A 27,921-nucleotide genomic window follows, 5' to 3' on the forward strand; every position below is an offset into this window, starting at 1 on the left:
ACATTATTTTAATTGGTAAACATTTGTTCTTTAGTGGTTCTATTTTGTCCTTTCTCATTAAGTCAGTTGAAGGAATTTTATTTGCACAAGTAATACTAATGAAGAATTATAATAACTTAGACTCGTTTTATTCATAAGGGACTATTGGTACTTCATACATAAACAATACAACAGCAATCGCAATAAAATGGCTTTATTTTAACACATTTCTTATTATTAACATTTCTCTAACTGGGTTTATAAACATTTATGTTAACTTTTAAAATTTCCAAATGTTTTAAGCTTGCTTCTACGATCGAATGTTTGAAGGTGAAAATTTTGCAAATGGTTCCATGTTTAACAAAATACTCCAACTTCGCAGAACTATCCACAGCGTGTCGCAATTTCTCAATTTTTTAAGCAAGATACATTACCTGGCTGATTAATTTTTGCTAAACCGTGTGCAACTTTGCTCTGTTGCTTCCGGTCTTTGAGTCAACAATTTCTCTGTTGCGCTGTCGAAATTCACTTTCGATGCGCTTAAAGTTCGTCAAAAAACTGTTTGCCACGGTTTAAAAGTTACTGGAAATAATTGACACAACATCTAATCTGATAAGAAGCGACTCAAGTGATTATTGTTATGTGTTGTTTAGCCACGCATAGCACAAGTTCTTTTTATCAACCTTCCGGGTTTTCGGTATTTGCTAATTTCGGTACAAAAKAAATATACCCGCTGTTAAATGCTGACTATTCAAACTTTAATYTTAGCAGATTCTCGATAATGCCTGAAAYATTTTCTCTAGAAAATCGTTAAATAGCCTTAAAGGKCACTGGAAGAATTTCTAGKCGTAAAACTCCAATCGATTTATTACAAATCATTTCCAATTTTCGATTTTGAAACAAGTTTTGTAATGCACATTTAAATATCCACGAATGTCTTCTGCTAAAATTGCATTTAATGATATTTGCAACGAATCAGGATCAGTTCAGATATAACATTTCTTGCCACTTTTTCAATTTCTTCATTAAGTGGCCATGAATTTTTTAATTCATTTTTTAAACAATATGTTTTTATAATACGCTCTGTTAAAACTTTATTCAGACAAGAGATAAATGAGAGCTTTGTTTATATATATCAAACTTGTCTCTATCAGATATTAGGTCTTATAGAATCAAGTATAGTAAAACACTGTAAAATTAATTCTTAGAAACAGTAAAAATACGCAAGGTTTTATACGCAAGGTGAGACTTGGATTTATCTAATTTTAAATCTAGTCCAAACAACTGGCCGTTATTCTGTTAAATTGATATGTGGGACGGTTTTAATCTACATAGAATTCTTTGTTGTTAGCACCGATTCAATTGGCCGATGTCAGAGGCTCTTACCTATAAATGTTGCTCTATTGCTAATTATTGCTTTATGTCATTTTATTTAGGAAGTGGATAAATTCTGAGTGCTTCACGCGATTTGGTTTCTATTTGAAGCCCTATTTGTTATTTGTTCGTCAATCTTTTAGCAAAAATTAAGCACCACAAATAATTTTTCTACAGGGTGGTAAATAAAGAAACGCAAAATATCAGAAAGTTTGAGTTCAACATGCTTCTGGTTGGACCAGAATAAAGTTTTTATGATCTCAACACCAAAAGTTTAAAAAACACTTAAAAAAAAACACACGTTTTACTTTTTTGGCCATATCTTCTATTGATAGAATAGTTTTACAAAATCACTTTTTGGTCTTGCAGCAATAACTTTCTGCTTTTATACCGATTCTAACCGTCTAAAGCTCATGTTGAAGCTAAACTTCATGGGCAACTTAAGACAAAAACTCAATAAAGTGCAACAATTTTATTTAAAAAAGACCCACAGCCGAAGTGGCCCTGAAATAATTTTTAACTAAAGTGAAGTCACTTTCAAATATTTCGTGCGTTCATTTATGCAACCCAGTATATTGATTTTTTTTCTCAAGTCGACCGCGATGTTTCAGCTTTAACATGAGTGTTAGATTTTAGTAATCGGTTGACAAGAAAAAAATTATCACTGCAAGACCGAAAAGTTGACTTTTTTAAGACCACACCCACATGAGATGAGCAAAAAGTTTATCTGTGATAGGTGCCTGTGGTGTTGAGGTACAAAGAAAAACGTTGTTTTGTCCAATTGAGAGCATGTGGAACTTTCATCAATTTTGCATTGTTTCATTTGCCACCCTGTAGAAATTATGATTTTTTGCAAAAACATGCACATGCCGAAAAAGAATTGCAATTCATAACGCTTCAAATCGCTTTCAGCAATTAGAATTTATCCAGTTCGAAAATTAGCTGAAATTTTAACCGTCTATTTTGATGAGCAACTTGTATGTAAAAATATTATGCTTGTTTTTCGTTAAAATATTTAGTACCTGGTTTTATTTAAATTTTTCTATAGCATCTTCTGATGTTTTTTGTCTGTTCAAAATCAAGTGTTTCGACTGTGGGTATTTTAATCGCATCTTTAGAAAATATTACAAATATGGTGAAAAACTGATGTTTTAAGTATGAAATTTAATTTTACAAAAGATTGATAAATTCGTTTTTTAACAAACGTTTTTCTCAAATCTTTCTTTTCCTGTTTAATCAACGTGTCTATAAGAAACTGATATTTTTTTAATTAGTTAACTTAATCTGTGTTTTTTAAACCAAATTATCAATAAGCTATAATCTATCTCAGCTGTTGTGTGTTATAACCATTATTTTCGGTTTTACTTTAGGTCGCTGATCTATAGAAAATATATGCTTCAAGGAATTTTTTCTATGAAAATAATCAATTAGCACCACATTAGTTCAGAGGTTTGAGTTCTGATAATTATAACCTCCCCATGCTAAATTGCTGTGTCGAATGTTTGCTCCACTGTTTATAATCAATGACTTGAATGAAAAAGAAGCAAGAAGAGAACCGATCAACATTTTTCGGTCCCGATACCGTTTCGAATAGACTGGTATGCATCTAAAACAAAAACGCTCCAACTAACCAACAGTGGTACCTGCGGTACCGCATCAGCGAATAGAATAGTACCGCCGATATGCGCTAGTCTGCATGGTTCATCAGCTATAAATAATTTATTAGGTTCCATCGTACCAAAGGTAAAATCGCTTTCTGCTCTAGCCCAGAACGTTCACCTTTAGCCGTTGTAAATATACCTATGTATATTTATTATATAAAGGCTTTGGGGAAATGCGCGAGTTGTCGATTGGTGAAAAGAGGCTGCCCCGAGTACCATTCCTGTTCACTGTAAATTATTTTTTATTTTGTTTCATTTGAACATTTGTTTGCACAAATGGCAGATGTTACATGCTTATGTGAAATGGCCACCATTTGCACTGCATAAGAAATTTAAGCCGGATGGTCGTAGGGGTGTTAACGCTGTAACACATCATGAAGAGGAAAGACAAACAAAACATTATTTACAGACATGATTAAAATAAAAGTAATGAAAATTGTCTATTTAACTTGTTTGTTAAGTGCAACCAAACTAAAGTTGGGTTATTTGAGATATTGTTTCCAATTACATTTGTTATTTATCAAAGCATACGAAAATTGCTGATATCGAATTATTTAAAACGCAAAACGTCGGCCTTACAACACTCCTACACATATACAATTAAGTAACAACTTATATGGCGTCAAGTGTTACTTAATTTTATTTTTTGTATAGTGTCTTACCAAAATTATATGGTTTTTTTTTAAAACGGGCCTTTGAAATATACAAGAAAAGCTTGTTCCACTTCAACTGTTAATAATAATAAAGGAACAACTAATACACACAATTATTATAAGTATTTTTTATTAAACTATTTTCACAAGATCACTTCAAACTGACCAGCTGACTTCTTCCGATCTAGGTAGATTAGATCTCGAGCACGATTCTTCTATCTGTCTTCCTTGAAGCTCTTCTTGCGATGTTGTAACAATGATGGACAACTGACTTAAGTTGGCATGGCCTTTTGACTTTTAATTCAGAGTTCATATTCTCGTTTGGTATTTGTTTCAGCTGATTTAAATGCAGCTTGAGTTTCGGTAGATAGTTGGATGTTGTCTATGTCTGTTAATTAACTGCATTTGACTAAAAAATTAAAAACGTTTGAACAAATTGAGCTAACAATGTGATGTGAATGCAACTGCAAATTTATCAAACGATCCAACAATGTTGAAAAAAAAACAAAGAGGTATATAAAATAGGATATGAGTGAAAAGAATGCGTCTGAACAAATTCCATGCAAATTTTAAAGTACCTAGACGCTAATTAAAAACAATAATTTTTAACATTAAAAATCTTTTCAGAAGCTTTATTGAATCTAACGTGTAGTCTTTCTTTTAACTTTTCTTTATTTTTATTCCGGTATTTAAAATAATTTTATGTCGTAAGTCACTACTAATTACAATCGATTTCTTTAATTCTAATCGGTATTAACGATAATGTAGTTGGAGTAATCACTAAAATAACAAGTTTTTTTATTGAACGTATTTAAACAGTTATCAAGTATATAAAACATATAATTTGATTGTAAGGCGTTGTGGATCTGCAAAAGCCAAATTTTCAAACCCGTGCAAAGTAAAGTTAAGCCCATCATAAGATGTAAAATGCCTACTAAAGATCTATAAAACTTAAGCGAAAAAGGGTGTCGATAACTTGTGAAATATAACATATTATAAAACATTTTAAATAACAGATTACAGTTGCTTTGTTTATAGTTATAATTGAATGACGTAGTTGGTATTTTTAGTATAACAAATAAGTGCGACAAGTTAAAAACTCATCTTAACTGAAATATCTGAATAAAATATATTGTTTCTTTTATGGACGGATTTTTGAAACGTGTTACTTTTCAAGCAAATTTTTGTGCTTTGCTGTTTTGTCTATTGAGAAACTCTTTTTATAATCTATTTATTTAAAAGTCTTTTTAAAATCTATCCCAAATCAATGCAAGAGTTAGAGCAAAATTAATTAATATAAAGATAATGTCAGATTTAGCAAGCAATAGTTCGAGACTTTGTAGTTTTCGTTAAAGTGTTTACGAATAAAATCAGTAAATATTGTCGATAATTTAATGTGATACCTCTAAAAAATTCGAAAAACTTTTGTGCACAGCATTTTTCAAATTTACTTGAATCTTTAAAGTAATTTACAAGGCATGTATGTATTTGCATATATTCGAACTGTCTTTTTTTCGATCACTTTCCCATTTTTTTTTGCTGGTACATGAAACCTAGGCAGTGTACCTACTTAGTTTAATAGATTTTTAATGTTTAAGTCATTTAAATGTTGCGGCATCGAAAATGTATGTTTTCCTCTAGGACAAGCCCAGTGAGGTCAAATCTGGTAGGCGAGCAACCTAATTGATGGCTGCTAAATTTATTCTAATGAAGCCGCAGTAAAAAATCTAAACTTTCAGTCTCAAAGGAACTTCGACTTTTCCTTCCATACTATAAATATTTACCATACTATCAAAATTTACAGTGAGTGTTAGATTGCTAATTGTGTCGAATTTAAAGAGGTTTTTAAGCCTCAAAAGACATACAGCAGTTTTACCTGAACAAATCACAGGATATACTCAAAACATTTGTTCAGTTATCACATCATATTATCTTTCATTGCACTCGGGAACTTTTGTATTGAATATGCGCTGAAAATAAAGTTTCTTATTAATCTGTATTTGGAGTGTCTGATTCTCATAAAATCAAACTGAATTCTTGATTGCATTGAAAATAAAAAATTATATTCTAGATCTTCACATTAAAGTTCTTGACATTAAATCTAATTTGCTCTTGTATACTTTGAATTTGTTTGTCTTCAATTGGAACACCGACATTCAATGAGTATTGCATTGATTAACAATTTTTCTGGGCCTGGGTAACTCAGTGAATTTTTAGTTGGCGCTCAGTTCCGCTGCTGGGAAAATGTTGACGACTTTTTTTACTTGTTTTAGATTTATTTTAAAGGCCATTTAGAATTTTTCAGTTTTGGAAATTTACTTTTTCTTCTAAATGCTCAATTTTCTAGTTTCACTTAAAAATGCTGACAATCTAAAGGTATTTTCCGCGAAAAATCGTCGCTTTGTAAAAAGTTTTGAAATCCCTTTCCAGCTTCGAGTTTGGAACAAAAATTATACAATTTTCTATCGATAAACGAACAAAAGTTTATAACAGATTATTTGGAAATCTAGTCACCTCCAGTGCTCTGAAAACTGTAGAATTTGTAAAAAAATGTGGTTTTTTAGTTTTGACTGAACTTTTTTTGCTTTATTTCCTACTTAAAAACGACCTATTTTGTAGAAATTCACTTAAAAATACTGACGATCTGGAAGACTGTTACGCGAAAAATTACGAAAAAAATGTATAGCATTGTAAAAATGTTATAAAACTTTCTTCAGTGTCGAATTTGGGGCAAAAACAAAACGACATTCTCCCCGATTTTCCCCGAAAATCATTAATGTTTTCTCCAAAACCAATGACACAACTGAAGGTTTTTAATCGAAAACGCAAAAAAGGCTTATTTTCTGATGATTCCCGTCTTTTCAGCCAAAAATTACAAAATTCGCCTCGATCATCGGTTTGCAGGGAACTTTAGAAAACCCATATCAGCTTCGAATTTGGCACAAAAAGCAAATAATTTAATTCCGTTTTTTACCGAAAGTAATTAGCATTATCTTGAAAAAACGACCATAGCAAAAGTTTACAAAAAAATATTTGAGAAATTCACCGCCCTCATCGCTCTGAAGAATTTTAAAGCTCCTTTAAATTTTCAGGTCATTCCAGTTTTAAGAAAGTTTCTATTAAGCAATTCTTTGTACGCAAAAAGCGCATTATTTGTTAGTTTTGCTTAAAATGCTGACAATTTTTAGATATTTTCTGTGAAAAATTACAAGATACATTTTATTGGCTGTCAACACTCGTCTACTCAACCGCTTTGCAAAAATTTTTTAGAAAGCTCGATTTACGGTTACGGTTTACGGAAGTTATGGACAAAACCGTAATAATTATTTTTGGGTGTTTTTCCAAAAATATTTCACCGAACTGAAAACACGAAAGTTTATAATCATTTATTTGGGAAACTCTTGGAAACTGGAGTTTCTTCAATTTTAGGTCAATATTTCTAAACAACACTGTCTCTAAACAGAAAAACCGTGTGTTTCCTAACGTTTTACTGTAAAATATTGGCAAACTGAATCTTTTTTGTAAAAAAATGAAGATTTCGATTTTACAAGAAAACTCGTCGACTTTCTTTTGTTCTGTTGCAGGGAAAATCTACATGACTTTTTTTAGTTGTTTAAACAAAGTAGTTAAATGTTACTTAGAAAAAATGTTGATGACTTTTTTTTTAAGTTGTGAAAATTCCAGTCTCGGGTCTCGTCAAGTTTTAATAAATGAATTATAACTCATTAACCGATGAATTATAACTCAGAGAGCGGCAACAACTCAATAGCGCAACTCTACATAGTGTTACCCAGGCCTAAATTTTTCTTTAACTTTTCTCATGTTAATTTTTTCCTAATTTTGCCACTTTAGGACATGTTTCACTTCTCCTTATTCCTGGCGACTTTGCAAAATCGGACAGAACTAATTTCGATGCACAATCCTGAACTTTCTAGCAACATCTTCCATGTAAATTCACAACTATTTATGTATCCCTCTATACTGATTTATTAGGTTGTCCCAGCTAAAGATATGATCTTTTCTGCGATGGCTCGATAGAAACGATACAACGATAGGCAGTAGGATTTAACTACTTCCTTTTAGCTTGTGAATAAAATTTGAATAATTTCCGAGGAAAATTATTTATCTACTTATTTAGATTAAGTGGGCATGTGTGAAATCGAGAAACTAGTTTCTTGACTAGCGTATCAGACATAGCATGGTGGCAGGTTTTCCGAAAACGATACTTAGTGTTGACATAGTCTTATTGTTCCTAGAGGAAGCGACTGTTTCGTCATGATTAACAAAATGTGTTTAGAAATACGGTAATGATTCCATCCGCAAATTTTCTGCTGTTAAATTTTTAGGGTTGATCGTCAATTAGTTTAAAAAATTCGTCTAGACATTGTCACAACTTTGTATATTGCGCTGTTAATTTTTTCGTTGTAATTTAAATAATTATAGTACATAGCATTTTGAGCAACAATTGCTGTCATTTCAACTTCAAAATAAATATTTAAATTTAAAAGAAAAGAGAAATTATTACTAAGCAAGAAAAAACTGAGTGCTAAAATGCATCATATTAAATGTGAACTTAATAACTGAAGCATGAATGATATTCCCTGTATTATAGAGGGAAGCGAGTGAAAGTAATAAAAAAGTTGATATCCCGTCTGCCGTCCTTAAAGATTTCGTTAACACTCACAATCGTTAGCCGTTCGTATTATTTGGATTTGCTGTATTATATATTTTTTTAATTATTAAATTATCGGTACGATATATTTGTTCATTCATGAATTTGGAATTATGAATCTTTGAATTGATGTTAATTTATTGATTAATTTAATGCAGTCGCATTTCTTCAAGTTTTCCGAAGTACAAATTTGGCATCCACAATTAATTACCCGCACATATAAGCAAAAGTAGAACATTTTAATAAATTATTTGTGTTACCGTTGATTTTCCCGACTGGTTTTTAATGAATCTTTGAAGGTATTATTGTTTGCCGGAATCAGGCAGATACGCCACTGACAAAAGTGACTAGGAAATAGCTGAAGAACCGAGTTAAACTGAAGCAAAGAGATCGTAAAGTCATTATTCTTCAAAAAAACTCTTCACGAATTCTGTTAGTAATTTGGTTCGGCGTGCGTTTTTTTCTTTTTTATCGCTTCTTGACGAGAAATTGATTTCACGTAGATTGTTGTGACTTTTTGATCGTTTTATACATTAAAGCTATAAAATAGGATCGCTCTACGAAGCACGATGGCGGTTTTTTTAAAGAAATTCTTCGTTATTCTAGATTAGCGGAAATGGTATTGAAACGAAATTTATCTGCGTTATTTTATTGGTGCTATTCATAAAAATAGAACCGTTAGTTTAGGCGTTTCTTATTGTCCACGAAGGCAATTTTCAGTAAACTTGAAAGAAAGTGAACAATTCTCGTTTGAGCAATTTTGTTGTTTTTTTCTATTATATTTGTTGAAGCTAAGGTAAAACTTAGAAATAATTAATTATTAACGATTTATTTGTCATAGGTACTATAATGAGAGGATTTTATTAAAATTATAGCTGGCAAAACTGGCAAAAGCAGGCTTTGGTCTCTAAGTAATAAATATTTTTTGGCACAATTTTGACCAACTGGCTTTATTTTTGCGATTTGATGAATCACTCTGTATAACAAAAACCTATATTTAATATCAACTCTTTCCAAAATCCGTCATAATAATACAGTACTCACAGTTTAACACTTTTTGCAAATATTGTTGTTCGTATTAATGTAGAAAGTTTATGTCTTGAACCATTTGTTATTTGTCCTATTGAGTTATAATTTTCACTTCTCTTTATTATCGCAGTAACAAAAACAGTAAAATGTACTCATTGCTCATTCATTGTGGATGCATTTGCACATGTGCATGTACAATTAATGCAGCGTTATACCTTAAGCGTATGGTACCGTAATTCAACTCTGAAAATAGACGTTTCCATTGTAATCGAAAAATAACATTTTTTATTGCTTTATTGTTAAGCGTTGCCTTTTCCAATTTAAAACAATAAAAATCAACGATATTATTTGTTTATCTGCTATTAACATTTTTAGTGGCTTTGTTGAATTTCAAAGTATAATCCGTCTATGTGTAGCTGCTCCATTATTCATGTCTCCAGTTTGGTACCTCAGTGTAACACACTTTTATCATGGTTTTTATTTGTTAATCCCTGATTTATTATAGCATTATTTGCGGGAACTGTTTCAAGGAAATTATTTAAATGTTTGCTGTTTAAGTAATGCTAAAGCAATTACATTCCTTTAAAACCCGTGAAAATGCAGTAGCGTTGTAAATGAAAATCCTATGTTCTTTCGCCCATTTTTAGATTTTGGCGATATTTATCTCTAAAGTATGTCTACGTAAAATAGAACAGTTGTTCTCAATTCGCATATGCTACTTATTCATTAGTGAACATGAGACAATATTATCCTAATAGAATTCTGGAAATTAAGTCCGATTTGCCGAAGGTTTAGGAACAATTCCTGGAAATTACTGGTTGCTGTTGCAAAACATATGAGATACAAAAACTGATATTATTAAATAATGAAACGGGTGAAGCTAAATTAGATTTTGTAGCTGAACCAATTGCGTTAGCAATTTTTGATGGAAAATATTGAGCCTGCCACGTTTTTGCCCATTTTACCGCTACTAATCACACATTCGAAGTGAATGCAATTGAAGGAATCTGCTTCAATTATAAGCATAACATATCTTCCTTACATAACTATTATTTGTTTCAATCTTATTTTTTGCAAAGTTGTGAACAAAAATTAACGGCTAAATAACAATTACATTATGAACGATACTCTCTAAAATTTTTGAACAAAATTTGTCAACTAAGTATTTTTGCGTATTGTATTGTATTGTTAAAAAACTATATCGATGTTTGACGCAACGCACGCATTAAGTAGTGTGAACAAATAATAGTTTAATTGTTTTTGAAATCGCTGTTATGGTATTGGAATGGAATTCAGTAAAAGTTAATTAATTAATTCGTAATAATACTAATAATAATATTTAATATGCGTTAAATCGGTCTTAATCCGTATGGGAAAATATATGTAGAAAGATACATTCTTACAAAAATATAATTTTTGGTAATCAGCTCATCTAATAAGCTGCGATTTTGGATCTCAACTCCTGAAGAATCTTAATATCCCGTGGAAGTTAAAGTATCGCATATCGGGTGGGTGCAACACAATGCTCTATCCAGAAAATGTTGAAATCCATCTTTTGTAATTGTATGTATTTAATTCATGTAGATAATAATATAAAAGTTCGGTCTCCAGACATGTCCAATAGAACATCCCCATATACCGATATCAAACTTTCAAAAACATTTTCTGGTGAAAAAGCATTGAGTTACATGAGCTCATCTTCATTCAGTCAGTTCAGTTCAAGTCCCAATTGCATCATCAGATTCTACGCGGTTGGTAAATACGTTGCTAAAAACATAAATATTATATTCTGCATGACTTGTTTGTACCAGTTTTTTTGCCCTACTATTGACGCCCACTGTAACACAGCCAAAATAAATTAATTTTTCAAACTTCGACTAGTCGGGCTATCTAAATGAATATCATTTCCTGTTGGACAGAGAAAATCGAACCAGCACGCCAATGAGCAGTGGTTTGAAAACCCGGCCATTGCGTGTCTAATGAATTTGTAATTACAGTTTAGAAACCGGTAAATAATATTTTCCCAGCTTTAATTCCAGTACCACCAGTAATTTTACTCGTTTTCGACACCGAGCAACAATGTTAAAAATAAAACTGTGCTTCGTATTGTGTCAATAAAAAAATTAATAGGAATAGAATCTTTTCAGGTACTGGCACGGGTATTATTCATGGTCTGACTTGCGACAGATACTTACTTGTAAACCAATTGGTAATTGCTTTTGAAAGTAATCGAGCGAGTTGTAGTACAGTTTTCATTTATAGTTATAGCATTGAATAAGATCAGTAAGGAAGAATATTGATCGAATGGCCAATTTTTGAGCATTTTATTGGACATTTTAATGGCTATTAACTCTGCTAGAAAATTCAGCAAACTTTATCGCTAATCGTTTTTATTTGTGACAAAGTTAATGTAGGAAACCAAATTTGGATATTTTTTACGAGCTTCAGGCTAAAATTTGATTTTTAATATTTGGCCCCCACAACCGAATAATATTACATAACGGCAATTTATTAATACATTTTTGTTGTTATGTTGTATGTTACAATAAAGCACAGGACCCACTTTTACTTTCTGTTTTAATAAAACTCACGAATCTATAGCATACACTGAGACTAGATTGGTCACGTTGATATGTTGGATTTATTTTGAATTTTTATCATAAATTTGGCAAATCTTAAATGGAGATTTCAAGTTGGCCGTGAGTTGTATGTCTAATCCACGACATATGTAAGTCTCTCACAGGTAATATATTGAAATACATTCGGCAGATTTTTGGCTTTTTATCCCTAAGTCGCCAACCTTTTTAGGACAACTGAGAAGTTTCATTTGCGTACTTTTTAGTAGATGCCAGCAGTAAAGCATTTGGGCTGGTAAAAAGTCAATTTTGTTTATGGGTCTAATTTATGAAATTCGAAAACAAATTTTATATTCAAAATTAGGATCTTCGTACTCTTATTTTTAAGTCGCAGTTGCAAACCTCAGTCAGATTGTGGCTGGGTAAGGTGTTTCTTTCGTAAGGACAGTAATTACTATTTAAGAGAAAAACAAACATCGACCTCAAAGTCGGATGATATGGAATTAACTATTCTGTTCCAATAAAATACGTTTCATACCGTTCCTAGCAATACTATCAAGACCATTGATTTTAACGTTTCAGTCTTAAAAAAGACCATCATCAGGATAGGCTCTTGGCGAATGGTTCAAAAATAGTTTGATGAAACCATTAATTCCAAAGTCAATTTCGCTGAAACCTCAACAGGCCAAAACTTGAATTGGAACTGGTTATATAAAAATAACATTTCTAATATATTTTAAAATTATTTAATAATTTAGATTCAATAAATCAGCCTTATTTCGCTACGATTATAAACGCTTAAATAATGCATTGATGATATTTTCTCATGACAAGCTAGCTTGCGGATATATTTTGAACACTTGAAAAAATGAAGACAGTTAAATCCCGATAATAAGGCGGCTCTTTGGTATTTATTTTGGTTTTGCAATTCAGCAATTCTACTGGTTAACCAGAACAACCACCAGAATAACTCTTTTTTTCGTATCAAATTTATGAAAATCTAATCGCATTTTAATTTGCGTTCAAACGACACCGTTAATATTTTCTAGACACTTTTGAGAAATTTCTAAAATACAAGATTCCGATGAGTCAAGTAGTAGCAGCAGATCTTTTATAGATTTGATCAGATCTCGTATAAATTGTTACGTATGCCTTTTTTCGAGTGAATACGTTTTTATTAACAATTATTAATTTTAGACCGATTTCGCTTCATTTTTCACACATCGGGTTAAAAACAATCCAAATATCTATTTTCTTTTGTTTTGATTGAAAGACTTTTATAATTAAATACACAGGGTTTCCACCGATGTTTTTGAGATACTTTGTGTCTGAATTACAAGGATAATTTTTACAAGATATAGGATTATGTGGACACGTTAACAGGTCACTATGAGACTACATTTTTTTCAAAGAAACATTGAAACATACCAAGCGTTTTCTGAGAAAACTTTACCTTTACTATTTGAGCGTAGTTCAAAAGTCAAAAGGACGATGTTCTTTTTACATGGAGGTTCACGGACCCAGTTTGGAAAAGTTATCACTAATTTCGTTAGTTAAAATTATTGAATTCTATGGATAGGTCGTGGTGGTTCCATTTTATGACCACTGTGATTTTCAGACCTTAACTTGTTTGACTTTTTTTATGTAAGGACATGTGAAAACACCTTGTTGTTATCCTTTGGGAAAGCGTTTGATGAACTGAAAAACAACAAACGTATTGAATTATGCATTGAACTAAGCGATGAGCACATTGACCAGGATTAATAATTATTATACTGTACTGTCACTATGCTTTTATTAAAATCATTTTGTTATTTTACTAACACGACTTAAATTCACGACGCTAACGCTAAATTAAAATGATGCTCTGGTGTGTAATTAATTAGTGACCGTGATGATAATCAGTTAAAGACACCTATTTAGGTTTGTGGGTTTTTCGGTCAATAGATGGTGGCAAAAACAAAACACTATTTTTTCATTGGCCTAGGAATAGGACTTTTACTGCTAAATTGAAAATTTTCGATATTTTATGAACCGTTGAGAATACAAGAAAAGCGAAAATAATAATTTTTGCTTAAAATTGGCCATTTGATTCATTTACAAAGTATCTTAAATACGTTGGCGGACATCATGTATAACATTTACTTGCATTGTTATCTCCATACGACTTGATCAGAAATTTAAAGCGGAATTTTTAAACCCATTATTATTATTGTACTTTTTTAAAAATAATCTTCCACAAAATTAGCTGAAAATTTTCGCATTTACATTAGCAATGTTTCGGTTTTTTTCCTAATTGTTTATTTATAATGTAACTATCAAATTAACTAAGAACAATGTATATTCTTTCAAATATCGAAATCATTACACGCGTAGCAACTTTACGTCCCAGTTAATCGAGTTAATCGATAATATAAATCAATTTGGCTCATTTTGTATACAATTTTAGTATAAATCTTAATAAATTTTATGTTACTTACAAAAGTCTTTTAGAGGGTTTGCATGGGATTAAACTAAAATCCAGGTGTTATTGATGATAACAAAAGTTGTTATTAAGTTCAAATCAAATTTGACTGACATAAACACAAGAAGGATAAATTTGCGAGATCTTTTTTCTTCTGACCTGAAAAAATAAAAAAACTTGAAATAAACGGTCTCAAAAGCCGAGAGAAATTTTTGTTACTACATAATCATCATATCATCTATGCACAAAATTAACAATCTATCAGATGCACTGAGTCAATTTGGTATTATTGGAAAATGATATGAGGAGGCATGAAAATAGTTCATTCATTGAGAGCTATCAGTCGAAGTCGGGGGCTTTACAGTTAAATAATAGCTATAACCATGTCAATAAAAAATAACAGAATCTTTTTTGGGGTAAAACTGCTCAATTATTCATATCTAAATACGGTAATGAGAATGGGAGATTTTCTATACTGCCCAAGTTAACAGTAAAATAACAGACATGTGAAATCATGAAAATTCAAGAGCAATCGATTCATTTGCTATCGTACTTGGAAAGTGCTTTATTATCGATTACATTATTATATTTACTACGAACCATAACAGTTGTGAATAATTGCATGGTTACTGCTTACCCCATGCTACTTTAAGCCAAAGCTTATTACTCATATAAGTAGAAACTGCTTACATCAGATAACAAAATATTGTCTTATATTGTTGGCTATATTGTCAGTTTCTAATTGGTTTTATTTGTAGTATATAATTCACAAAAATAATAATTTCAAAACACTCACTGAAAAGTTGTTGAGTTTTGTAAGCAAATCGGTTATTTTTAGAAGGCCAATTCAAGTTAAACCTCATAGACTGATGACTCACATTTGAGTGGAAAATGAATATTGAAATTGATATATTGGTACTCAACAATAATGTGTTATACAGCTCTCAATATAGAACAATATAGTTTTTTCATGTTAATGTAATTTTTCATGTTAATGATGATTTAAAAATCAGCGATAGTTCCGATTCAAAAATCAGCAATAGTCTCTCCCTTAAACAGGTGTTAAATTATATGCAATTAATTGAAAGAACAATTTTTTGTGAATATTTGGATCATTGAAATACTAACCATTTAATTCAATTCAAGTTGAACCTGCAACTTAAACGATTTATAATTATGAAATTGAATGAGCTTTCTAACGGTGATGATTATTGATTATTTTTAAGTAACAAACAAAAATTAATATGATTTTAATGAAGGTGATTCAATTTCATATAAGATAAACTTTCAACAGTCACTTTAATATTTGAACTGACATATTTAATATGAAAATCCATTATGGACTGAAAATTATCGTGTTTAAAAAAAAAATTTGAAAAGTATGATATCGCTTTCACCACAGACAAAACAAATTAGCCTTGATATTAAAAAAACGGACCAATTTTATTTATAAAATCCAATAGTTCAAACTAGAACAATTAATGCATGGTTTAAAGGTCTTAAACTGTAATAAAAATGCAATTGTTATTATCGATGAATTTTAGCACAGGTGTGGTATCAATGGAAACAATGGAGATAATCCTTCTTGGTGATCTATAAATATAAAGTGATTCACAGTTCAAACCTTTTGGAGATAACATAATATGCAATCAAAAACTTCTCAATTTTTGTAATATGCTTGTTTATTGATCGTTTTGAAAAATCTTTTTGCGTTGAAAATTTGCATTTTCGGGAATAAAATAAATGTCTATCATAAATTAATAATAATCATGCGTATAACTAATAAACTTTGTTACTTTTCACTAATACAGTATCAACATTTTCGCTTCATGTTTAATTTCAATCTTAGACACAAGCCCGCTTTTCAGAAAAACTCGAAGTACAACGTTAATTATGCAACAGTTAATAAGCGTTTTTAAGTTTTACAAATTTTAAGATTCAAAAAACCCAGTTGAAATAGTGTATATTCCATAAATTGAAATTTATGATGAATGTCTTGTTTGCCTAAACAAGAATAATTTTCTAATAACAAAATTGACTTTTAATGGGTCATTTTGCTTTCATTCAGCTGACTTCATTTATGACTCTAAACACATGTAGTATAAATATGCAGTCTGCCTTTGTAAATGAGAATCATATGGGAAACTTGATTATTATGATTTTCAGGAAAAAAATGTTCTCTACAAAAAGTTCTGCATGGTTAAAAACCTAAAACGCCACTATTAAATATTAAATTTTTTTACGCGTATACGAGGTTTGTCAAAAAATATGAATTTTGTCCAGGAATAAAGTAGTTTTGCTAATATCGAAAATTCTTAATAACAAAGTTGATCAGAACTGAAAACTAAATTTTAATATGCAATTAAACATTTGCAATGAAAACAGTTTTTCGTTTTTGAATCATATACGAGTATCTAAAACCAATTCAAATTTAACTGTAGAACTTGAAATCTAAGATGCTTTTCGTTTGAAAACAATAACACTTAATTAGTTAACTAGATACTCATAAAATAATTGAAAATTAAATAATAATATAGAACAATTAGCTTTAAATTAATTAAAAAAACTGTTTTTTTATAGCAGATATGTATAATTTTATATTCAAACGTGATTTTTAGTTCTGACCAACTTTTTTTAATAACAATTTTCGATTTGTCAAACATATAGGCACAACTATACTATTATCATTACTCTTGGGGAAGGGAAAAACTTCTTTTTTGCTTGAAAAAATTAATATTAAGTAATGCCATTTTAGGTTTTAGTCCACGCCCATCTTTTTACGAAGAGTATTTTTATATTTTTAATAATAAAAGTTTTTCCATATGGTTCCAACTTACGGAGACATAGTATATAACATCTATATTCACAATGGCAACATTTAAGTGTAAAATAATTCCAGACACTGCTTGGAACATGATCAATTAAATCACTATAAATAATCAAACATTCGGAAATAATTCTAAAAATTGCTTTTAGATTAGGGAAAATTGCCTCGCCTACGACTCGTGTTTCGAACTTTGTGCTCGTGTAGTAATAGCTGTTATTATCCACTCGATAAGTAATATAATATGTATTTACTGTCTAGGAATAAAAGTCCGCAACAACTGCAGTGATTTCTAATCATTGATAAACTATGGGCAAAACCTATTCAGGTGCAACTGTTATCGATTGTTAACAAACGGTGATTTCAGTTATTTTTCTATAACAATGATCATATTGTTTAAGGAGAAAAAATATGATTCACAATTGAAATCAGATTAATCTCACGAATGTGTATTTTATTTAAATTAGGATTTTGGACTTTATCAACCATTTATACTAAAAAATTAAATTAACTAAAAACTTAAACTAAAGGCTAACTAAAAGTGTCATTATAAGGGATTATTTATGTAATGCTTGCACCTGCACCGAAAAGCACACGTTTAATATAAATATATAATTTAATATAATATAAAATTCTGCAAAATTTTTCATCTAATTAAAATCGYTTGTTACGCCATAGTTCAAAGAAATTCGTAGGTGAATGTACGCTCGAGTTTACGAGTTTTTCTGAGGACAAGTTAATTGCTACTGACATTTACATGGCAATTTCGTTTCTTTATTGCAATTTTTCCAAATGTTGTATGTTCTTGGTAGTGTTGCGTAAGTGGAAAAGAGTCACTGACATGCAAAAGCAGGGGCCTAACTGGCACTTATTTCATACAACTCCGTTTTGTTCTATTCGGGTCTACATGGTCATATAATTATGCTCGTTTCTGTACTATGTATGTTGTTTCTTTTAATAAAAATGCACTGAAGGATTGATGTCGAATTATGTCTGTAGACATGCATATAATGCACAGCGAATTTCTTTTTTTGCCTGCTTTTCTTGATAAGACAAAAATATTTTATCAAAATGTTGCTATAAAACTACCGGGTTAGTGATACCTACAATGTGGGGCAGAAGTAACCAGAGATTCGATTATTGAATAACAGATTGTTAAGATAGGATAAAATTAACTTGTGTCGGGAAATGCTTCTTAATGGAAAATGATTGTAAAATTATCACCAAGGAGCCCAAATCGTCATTTAATAACTGCAAAATAATATCGCTTCGACAGCTCGTTTTAAAACACTTAAAGTATGATATAATTTTTTAATTATTTAAAGTATAATGTAATTCTTCCCAAGTAACGAAGACTCGTATGAAAAACTGGAAATTTGCTGGAAACCTTGCTATTTCAGGCAGGTTAATCAAAAAGAAAACAATGTAATAGCACAGAACTATAGAAATAAAAAGTGTATTTTTGGAATCTTATGTTACTTCTTTGTTTTTTGTCTAAATTAGACCATCACAGATATGTCAACGACACAATATTTAATTTTTCCCAGCATTTCCTTTGAAAGAAATAGGATGAAGAAGAAGCAAGCAATAATTAGATAATTATATCAACCATTAGTTCATTACTAAGTGTGTGCGTCGATTCTTCATTATCTCAATAAGCTTGACAGTCACCTTTTGCGTTACATCACTTTGTTGAGATAATTTTTAGGGCTTTATAACTTTATATAATTTTGACTTGAAACATTTGGTTACAGGAATTAATTCAGCTATTAATTAAATGGCGCATTTTTTGCATTAAATTTTTCTCGATTAGTTTTACCCTGTGTAGTATGTTGTATGAAAGCAAGAATTGAGTATGTTTTTAACGAAGCGTTTCTATGTGACTTCGGCTTAGAAAATGATAAAACTTCTTTATTTTAATTCGAAGATTTTTATTTCCTAGATCTCCTCTAGGAAATAGTCATAATCTGCAAATAGCAAGTGTTAGGTCTCTTTTTCAGATCTCTTCTGCTCGGTTTGACGTCGAGAGCTTTCGGTGTTGAGTGTACCGTACCTAGTTAAATGGTCAAATATAGGAACTTGCTAGGGGTCATGAATCATAATTTAAAATTTTTTATTTTTTCTGCTATAGGCTCATATGATTTGTTGAAACTTGTTGATTACTTTTAACTGGAGTATTTTTTAAATGTTTCCACGTACAATTTTCTGTTGCTTCAATGGCTACTAGTTGTTCTAGATTTGCATGCTATTGTCACATTTTTCTCTAATCATTAGTTTTTTAAACGGTTTATTACTTTATGTAACCCATTTTTATTTTAAGCGATTTTGTCTAGTTGCATTCTACTTTGATTCGTTTTTTGAAACATCTGCTTTTGCATAACTTTCAGACATTAACTTTCTCTTATTTATTCTGGAATTTTGACTACTGGCTAGCTTATCGATGTTTGGTTATTCCTAGATCTACTTTCAGAATTTTGTGAATTTTTCAACAAAAATTCGTTGCCCCCATCCAGTAGTATTTCCCAATTGTTTTTACCCAACTGTTTTTTATTTGTTATTCTTAACAGTTGTACTACCTTTAAAGATTCTCCTTGTCAGAGATAAGTAGGCTCTGGGGAAAGATCAAATATGTTCCTCTTTCCCGTAACAAATATACTCGATAATTTTAATTAGGATGCGAGGAAGAACTATACTTTATTTTATTATCTCATAAAAATCGAATTAAAATATTTAACCGTTAACAATATGCCAAATGTACATTAAATCAAAATGGCATAATATTTTTATTAAATACAAATAAATCCATTTACCAAGGTATAATTGTATGGTATTGAGCCACCTTCTTCACGCTTTTACTTTTTAATGCTCTTCAGAGTATTGTTAATTGTAAGTCGTTAGTCATTCTACGGAGAATGAAAAGATTGCCGTCTCACCGTGCAGTTTTATGAACATTAACTTCCTTTAAGTTGATTTTTGCGCGTTTCACTTACTGTAATTAAGAACCGTAAAATTTCGGTTTCACTAAAGCATTGTTAATTTGCCTTCAATTAATTAATTCAAAGGCGGCTTCAAAAGGATGGTCGTAGGACACATGTGATGAATATTAAATTTGGGAATATTTTTTTACTGATTTTTTTAAGAAGTTACTTGAAGGTATTTTTTTATTCAAAATGAAAAGGGTACATTTTTACAAACGGAACTCTTATCATTAATAAAAACTTGCTCGCAAAATATGAAATAATAATTCAATAATCTATGACTAATCTTAATAGCATACCTGGACATATTTAAATGGGAAATCAACCGAAACAACCTTCAGCCTATAATTTTATGACGTTCAACCAGCCCATTTAGCCAAATATGATTTGTATACCGATGGTTTCAAAAGAAAATGTATACATCTTATGCGTTCTTGATCAACAAGCCGGTTGTACATCTAAGATAAAGCAGATAACTGCACATGTTCGACAAACAATTTGCTTTCTTGATAACTCTCCGATTTCACAACACCTAGTAAAGAGGATTTAACCTTTTTATTTTATTTTTGTATTTTTAATAGTTTTTGTTGTATGACTGGCTATACAATCAAATGTTTATTATGAACTTAGTGTTACCCAAAGATGGAAGATGGATGTATTTATGAAACTTTCAGGTCGAATACCTGAAAAACATTTAAAAAAATAAGTCCATCTTATGAAGTCAGTTGGCATTTTTTGGCCCCACATGCTGATTGGCGTTAAGACACATTTTATGAATTTTTCCCATACTGGCCATTTTCTATAATATTGACTCATTTTTTGTAACAACAATCAGGCAATAAGGATGTATCAGGCACAAAAAAGTGAAAGTAGTTAGATCAAAAGTAATTCGAAACCTAAAAAACAAATTTTTCACAAAACTTCAAACGCATTTTTTATTCAGGTGTACTTTATTTTAAAGTATTTGTTATGTTTTTTTTTCTGTCAAAATTTTATTTGCCGTTTGTTGTGGTCAATGTATTTCAATCCCCATAATTAGCAAAGCATTTTGTTAAATTGTTTTTGTGAGACTGATTGGCAATATACTTAGCTCTAAGGAAACCAAAACATTACAACCTTATTATCAAATTATCTATAAATAATCTCCAGTTTTTTCAGCATCGATAGTACTTGATCATCAATTAATTAACATGTGGATAGTGCAATTTTTTCACTATTTTTATTAAATCCAGAATTTCACCTTAAATAATGTTGTTTAAAATATTGGCAATTCCATTGAATGATTTAATTGGTTTAATTGGTTTAATTTAATATTGGGACGCTTTTCTCGTCACTGTTCATGATCGGATTTCTTGAATTTGCGTGCGAATTGGCCTCGAAGTGACGCATAGTTCAAAATGTATGATGAATTTTGGCACAAAGACTAACTTTACTTCCTATTTGCAAATTATCAAGTTTCGTTTGTTAACTGAAAGCAAAATAATTTTTCTATTGGATCCTTAAGTGTTTTATCTGTCCTGCAACCCTTCTCATGTTATTAGAAAACATATATTTTGACTTTGAAGCACGGTTTGGCCTCAAATCTTCAATCTTCCTCTTTGATGAAACCATCTTCCCCGGGGATGGCACCGAAAGAACACGGGACTTGAAATAACCCGTGAATTCTTCTAGTGCCATTCGCAGGTCGATGAAAAAATCTGGAGTCGAGTTTTCTGCTAAAGTAAGCCTAGATGTGTATAATATAATTTTCTGCCATATAATCAAATAACAATCATGCAATTCGAGGAGTTCGTATACAATGCCTCTATGCTCAATTACTGAATTTAATTATATTTTATTATATCAACGGTGCTAGTGAATATCTTGATGTATGAAGGTGCATTGGCCAAGATTTGCAACAAAGTAATACTAATATATCTTTATAACGGAATTAAGTGTTGGCTGGCAATGTGTATTCAAAACGATAAATCATAATTAACATAATTATTGCCAACTAATACGCTGCATGACTTGTATTCTGTTTTCAAAAAGAAATAGCAAAGAACAACTATTTACATTTTTCAATCTCAATTAGATGATTGCAAGTAGGTATGTATTTCCATTAATCCATTGCAAATTCAGTAAATTATTAAAACAATGCAGGGGCAGTAAAAACCTCAAGAGATTCAAGAAAAAACAGAAAACTGGCCAAAGGTTTTTCTTATGACTAACAATAAGTTATTTGACGGTATTTCTGTTCACTCTTTTTAAATGGAGTAATTAATAAATTTTTCAATTTTTAGTTTGGCTCACGTTGTAAATAATGAGCGATTAACCAAAAAAATGACAATATATATAAATTATTAATTGAAACATAAATAAACCAGTAATTGGCTCTTCAAATGTGCTTTTTTCTCATCTTACTAGATTTGCAATTTTTCGTTAATTAAAAGCCCGAAGAAATGTTTGAGGTATAGCAAATTGATAGGGTTTAGGTAGGTATGTATATTCGAAAAGGAATTGACCATTTAAATGACCAATATCTCCTTAGCAGATCAAGGTACTTAAATTTAATGTTCAATGTGTATCAACACCGGTAATTTCCTGTAAACCATTTCGAAATAATGTTGCAGTTTTCTTACTGATTGCCCACTTTCGATAGATTGAATCGAACGGAAATGAAATACCGAAGCGTCCCAATTAAGGGACTGAATTGAAAACGAACGAGAATATAACGAAATCGTTACGATAATAATGCCAAATTAAGTTACAAGTATATTTGTGTTTTTATTGGCTTATTTGGATCTTGCTTAACTATAAATAACACACAAATTGACATGTTTTTTTAAAGCGCTTGTTTTACTTTACTAATGGTTTTCATCAATTCATTTTGCTTCATAGATTATTAAATCCTTTTAAATTATATTAATAACTTCTTGCATTATTAGTAACATAAATGGAGGGACTATTTAAATATTCATTTTATATGTTTCTCAATTGGCTACCGATTGATTTGAAATTTTTACAAATTGTTGTAATTCTTAGTTATCAATTTGTTTGCTTGTTGCAAGACTTGTTGATGTTTATTTGCCTTGAAAAACCACAATGATTAAAAAACTCACCATTTGCTTGTCATTGAAGTGATTCTCTCTAGACGACAGTCTTTAGGCTTGAGCTCGAAATATTTCAACTACCTACCTCAAATTAATCTTGTTGCGCCTCAACGGTAGTTTCAAGTGTTTCTGTAACAGAAAAAATTGTCAACTTGCAGGAAACTCGAAGAAATGCTTTTACCATAAAAAAATGAAACAAAAGTGGAGAAAGCAGTACCTCAATAAAAAAAATAAAGTAAAGCATGTGCGTATCTGCTTTCAATTGCTTTGAAGTGACAAGCATTTTTATTTACAATCAGATCTGCTTAATTTTGTTGAATTTAATTGAAAAAAGTACTTATGTGTTGATATGTTCTTTGAGTAAATGCGAAAATGCTGAAGAATGACGTTCAGGTTAGAACAGTTAAAACAGTGGGACCTTTTAGGGTTGAAATACGAAAGAATGATTGAAAAAGTGTAAGCGTGTGATGTTTAAACAGAAAAAACAATAGATCACGAACAGTCTCCGTTTGCCTCTAGCTTTTGTAAAATTCTCTAAGTTGTACAATTCTGGTAGCCCTAAAATGTTTGCTTTATTTTCTTCCTTTGGTATCATTTTATGATATATATTTCAAAAAGATCGAAATAAGCAACCAATTGAAACTTTCAAAATAGGATGTGAGCGGATTATTAATTTATCATAAAAACTTGATATAACTATGAGTCAAGGATTGCGTCCTGAGGAACGTAAGAACTAACTTAAACGGTCAATTCCAATTCAGCCGCTCGTTTGAAGGTGAAATGTTTCAAAAATAAGTCATACCGCTTCTATTTTAGTTTATCTAATCAGTTTATTAGCACTTTTTTCCTGACTTTAGTAGTGTGGTGGGCACGTGGCTTGAAAATAGAGAATTATTTTCATTTGAACTGTACCTACATTCAAAAGAAAACCAATATTCTATTTATTATAAGAAACTATTTAAACAAATTACGCAGTAATTATTTGGATCAGTTTTTAACATCAATAAAAGCGCTATTATAGTATTAGTGAGATATAAAAGTCAATCGTGATAAATATGAAAAAAGTTTTATCTATAGACTCAAGGGGAAAGTGAAAGCTTATTTAGTGCTTCTGAATTGAAATAATCAAATAATGCAGTTTGGTTATGCAGAATCTTGCATTAGAGAATGGTACTAGTATGATACTACTATTCACTACTATATACTACACTACAGAATGATACTACTATAAGAAAGGTAGCTGTAGTCACAGCACATTTTTGTCCTTCATTTTCAAAATTCCCGAGCTTAATTTGAGGCAATTGCGGGTTTTGAGGCATTTGATAAAATAATTGGAACATAACTGATACACTTATTCATTAAGTCTTAATATATTTTGCATATTTGCGTTTTTGGAAGTGCAAGATTAGCAAGCATTGAACTTTTTAAATTCTTAATGTGGAATAGAAATAGAATACAGGTGGGTAAAATTTGCTTCGTAACTAGTATCTTTCTTTTTGTAACAAAGCTACGTGGATACTATCTTTATTTACAATTCTCAAAACTTTATCAACTAAAAACGCAATACTCTGTACACGAAACCATCGAGTTTCTCCAACAGGATTTAATTAGATGTATTGTTGCCTACTTCTATTCAACAATAGAGTTATTGGGAACCTGTTTATGTATACATGATTATGCTCATTAAATCCGGAGCAATTATTAGCAGGAAATCATGAGAAAAGTTTTCCTTCCTTCTTACCAGCGCGTATAGAAATTACATGTAAATTGACTGTCTGTTAAGTTGTTGCTGAATAAATTTATAATTTTAATATAAGAGCTATTATTCCTCATCGCGCTAAACTGTTTTGTGACTGAAAATAATTTAGCCTTTTTACAAAATACTTTGTGAAAGTCTTGAATAGGCCGTCTGGCCCAAACTTAGTATCAAGGATTGATTTATTAAGTAAGTTTATTTATATTATAAAGATTGTTTGCATTTGCATAATGTTTCTATGATAATGATAATTGTGCTTTTGGAATGTTGGCTTATTAGACATAAGTAAAAAATCACTTAACAAATTTAAGTTTTACATTCTAGAAGCGGGAATGTCAATTCTTCATCAATTTCGATTTGCGAAAGGTCTTTAATCCAAAATCGGAATATTTGAGATATAGCAAAGTATATTCATAACACATGTATACATGGTGACTAGAACTCAAACGTACTTTTTCGAAGTGTTACTTAATACCTACATTTGATTTGTTATTGATTTCACCAAAATAATTTTCGTCAGAAATTTAAACTTTTTTCTTTTCTTTTTTTCCTTTTCTTTTTTGAAGACCTTGGTTGTTTTTCTACCTTAACCAGAACCAGATATTATTAATACATCTTAGGCTCATAGATAAAATACATCGCAACTATTAAGAACTATAAAAAAACGCACGTCAGCCAATTAGAATTATGGATTGGTCATATGGAAATATTATTAATAAAATCGGACTGGGCACTGTTAGATAAACTAATTTTTGTCACTTCTTTAAAATTTATCACCAAACTAAGATAGGAAACTTAAAGCTACCTTTACTTTGTGTCCCAAAGAAAAACAAATATTCAATTCCACGACTTTACTTAAAAATTACTTAAAAATATACCTATACACTTTTAATGAGAAGCTAATAGTTTTAATTTTTTGCACAATTTTCCATGCATACCTAGTAATTAATAGTGAAGCGAATATAAACTTAATAACTAAATCGTTCTTGCCTTTTGCTTATCATCGTGTTTAGGCATGATATTTAAATATCATTTTGCCTAGTTTGCAAAAAATACGTTACAAAAAAGTTCATATGAGTTCAATTCAAATCATCTCCAGGATGTAAAGGAGTAAACAATTCAAATAGAAATTTTTGAACGGTTCCTGTAACGAAGACTGCAAAGTTAGTTTAGGTGAAAGCATGAGTACTCGAATTTAAATTAAGTATTTTTAACATCAAAATATATTTTATATAGAATACTTTTTGAAACTGTTTTTTTGTCAAAGTTTGTTTAAGTCCATTTTGCAAGGTTTTTAAATCAATTGAAGTGAATCATGTACAAGGAAGATAACTCGAGTCAAGGTATAAATTATTGCCTGCAGCTAGAAAAGTTGTACTTTAAAGCGTTTAAATGTACATAATGCCAAGGCAAAATCACATACCTACTAACGGATTTTTTAAATTTCGCCAGCAGTAAAAGTATATCAGATGACCATTAAAGCTTGGCTTAATGCTATTTAAAAACTTCAAACTGCGAAATTTCATTCATTGCGTTGAGAAAATGGAAGCTCATATTGACAGTAGATCTAAGATTTTAAGTTTGCTTTGTGCACAGTAGCAGCTGCATCATTTAATTTTCGAAAATCACCGCAAAATACCTACATTTATATTTCACCCAACATGTATCAAGAAATATGAGAAACCTCCCTAACTCTGCTGGTATTATTTTATCTAATACATCCTTAGATGAATGAATGTGAAAATATTGGGATCAATTTTATGGTGCTTTCATTTTCTTAGGTAGATAATGAAGTACCTACTGTTCAAATATTTGATTAATTTTTTGGTCGACTTTATGTTGAGTTTCGGACAAGTAATATTCAAGCAACAATCTTGGACGCACCAACATCACACTCATTCATATTGCACTTGAACTGCAATCGCTTCTAATCAAACTACAAATAATATTTTGTTGACGAATGAGTTCCGAACTTTCAAATAGCAAAAGTACCGGCATTCGAGAATCGTTTATCCAGTTAATAGGTACATACAACATTGAAAAAAATTAGTTTCACTTCCGTATCCAGCAATTATCAAAATCGAATCATCCTGCCCTAAATAGATGACTGATTTATTAGCTTAAGTACTAGGCAGCGTGTTATGGGGTTTTGTGAACTTAAAAGTCGATAATTATTAGAGTTAATTAAATGCATGTTGAATCACCAATTAAAAATTATACTTACATCAGTGGTGGCGAAACCAAAAATAAAATTAGTCCCACAGCAACAGTACTGGGGAAAACCTCGCTACAGGTGGGTACTAAAACCGGGCGATAGTATGTACCAAACAAATTGACTAACGCATCAGAACCGGTAAAACAGTAACTGGAAAGCACATCAAACAAAGGCAGAGCAAGTAGTACCAAATCGTACCGGTACTGCCGGCAGTACCGGGCGAATTCGCGTCCAATCGTCTGGACAACTCGACTCGTACTGCGAACCATGGACGGTTCGCGTCGACAGGTAGTACCCCTGCCCCGCGAGAGGTCTTTGCACCTGTAGTACCGTGACAGTGCTCTGATGGGCACCTATTAGTCATAGTCGGAGCTCACTGGTTGTGACAACTGACTCGGAACGCTAACTCGAACTATAGTTGGTGCTCGGAACCCATACCAGCAACAGGGAGAGCAAGCAATAGCACCCATATCTAACACTACATTTTCCACCCACTGGTTGGGGGCTGATTAGAAGGAAAAATGCAAGGGAAATGAAGTCATTCTCGAGTCCTCAGTGTAGAAAATTTGCCTCTGTTAAGACCTTTTTTCTACTTGATGTTACTTGGTCTGAAAGTAAATGAAGTTTCCAGAACTAATTTTTCTGCCA

At 30.9% G+C, this 27,921-nt stretch overlaps 1 long non-coding RNA gene across 1 annotated transcript; it reads right to left on the reverse strand.

Annotated features, from left to right (window-relative positions):
• Positions 1 to 3,780: 3,780 nt before the first annotated feature.
• On the reverse strand, positions 3,781 to 27,545 carry LOC125503902. The gene is made up of 3 exons (XR_007281150.1): positions 27,283 to 27,545; positions 23,312 to 23,431; positions 3,781 to 4,076 (listed from the first exon to the last, which is right to left on the reverse strand). It is a non-coding gene; the product is annotated as an uncharacterized LOC125503902 (long non-coding RNA).
• Between the last annotated feature and the right edge of the window lie 376 nt (positions 27,546 to 27,921).

The sequence above is a fragment of the Dendroctonus ponderosae genome, unplaced genomic scaffold (genome assembly GCF_020466585.1).
Source record: "Dendroctonus ponderosae isolate FM_Combo_2020 unplaced genomic scaffold, Dpon_F_20191213v2 Dpon_F_20191213_3, whole genome shotgun sequence".
NCBI classification, from domain to species: Eukaryota; Metazoa; Arthropoda; class Insecta; order Coleoptera; family Curculionidae; genus Dendroctonus; species Dendroctonus ponderosae.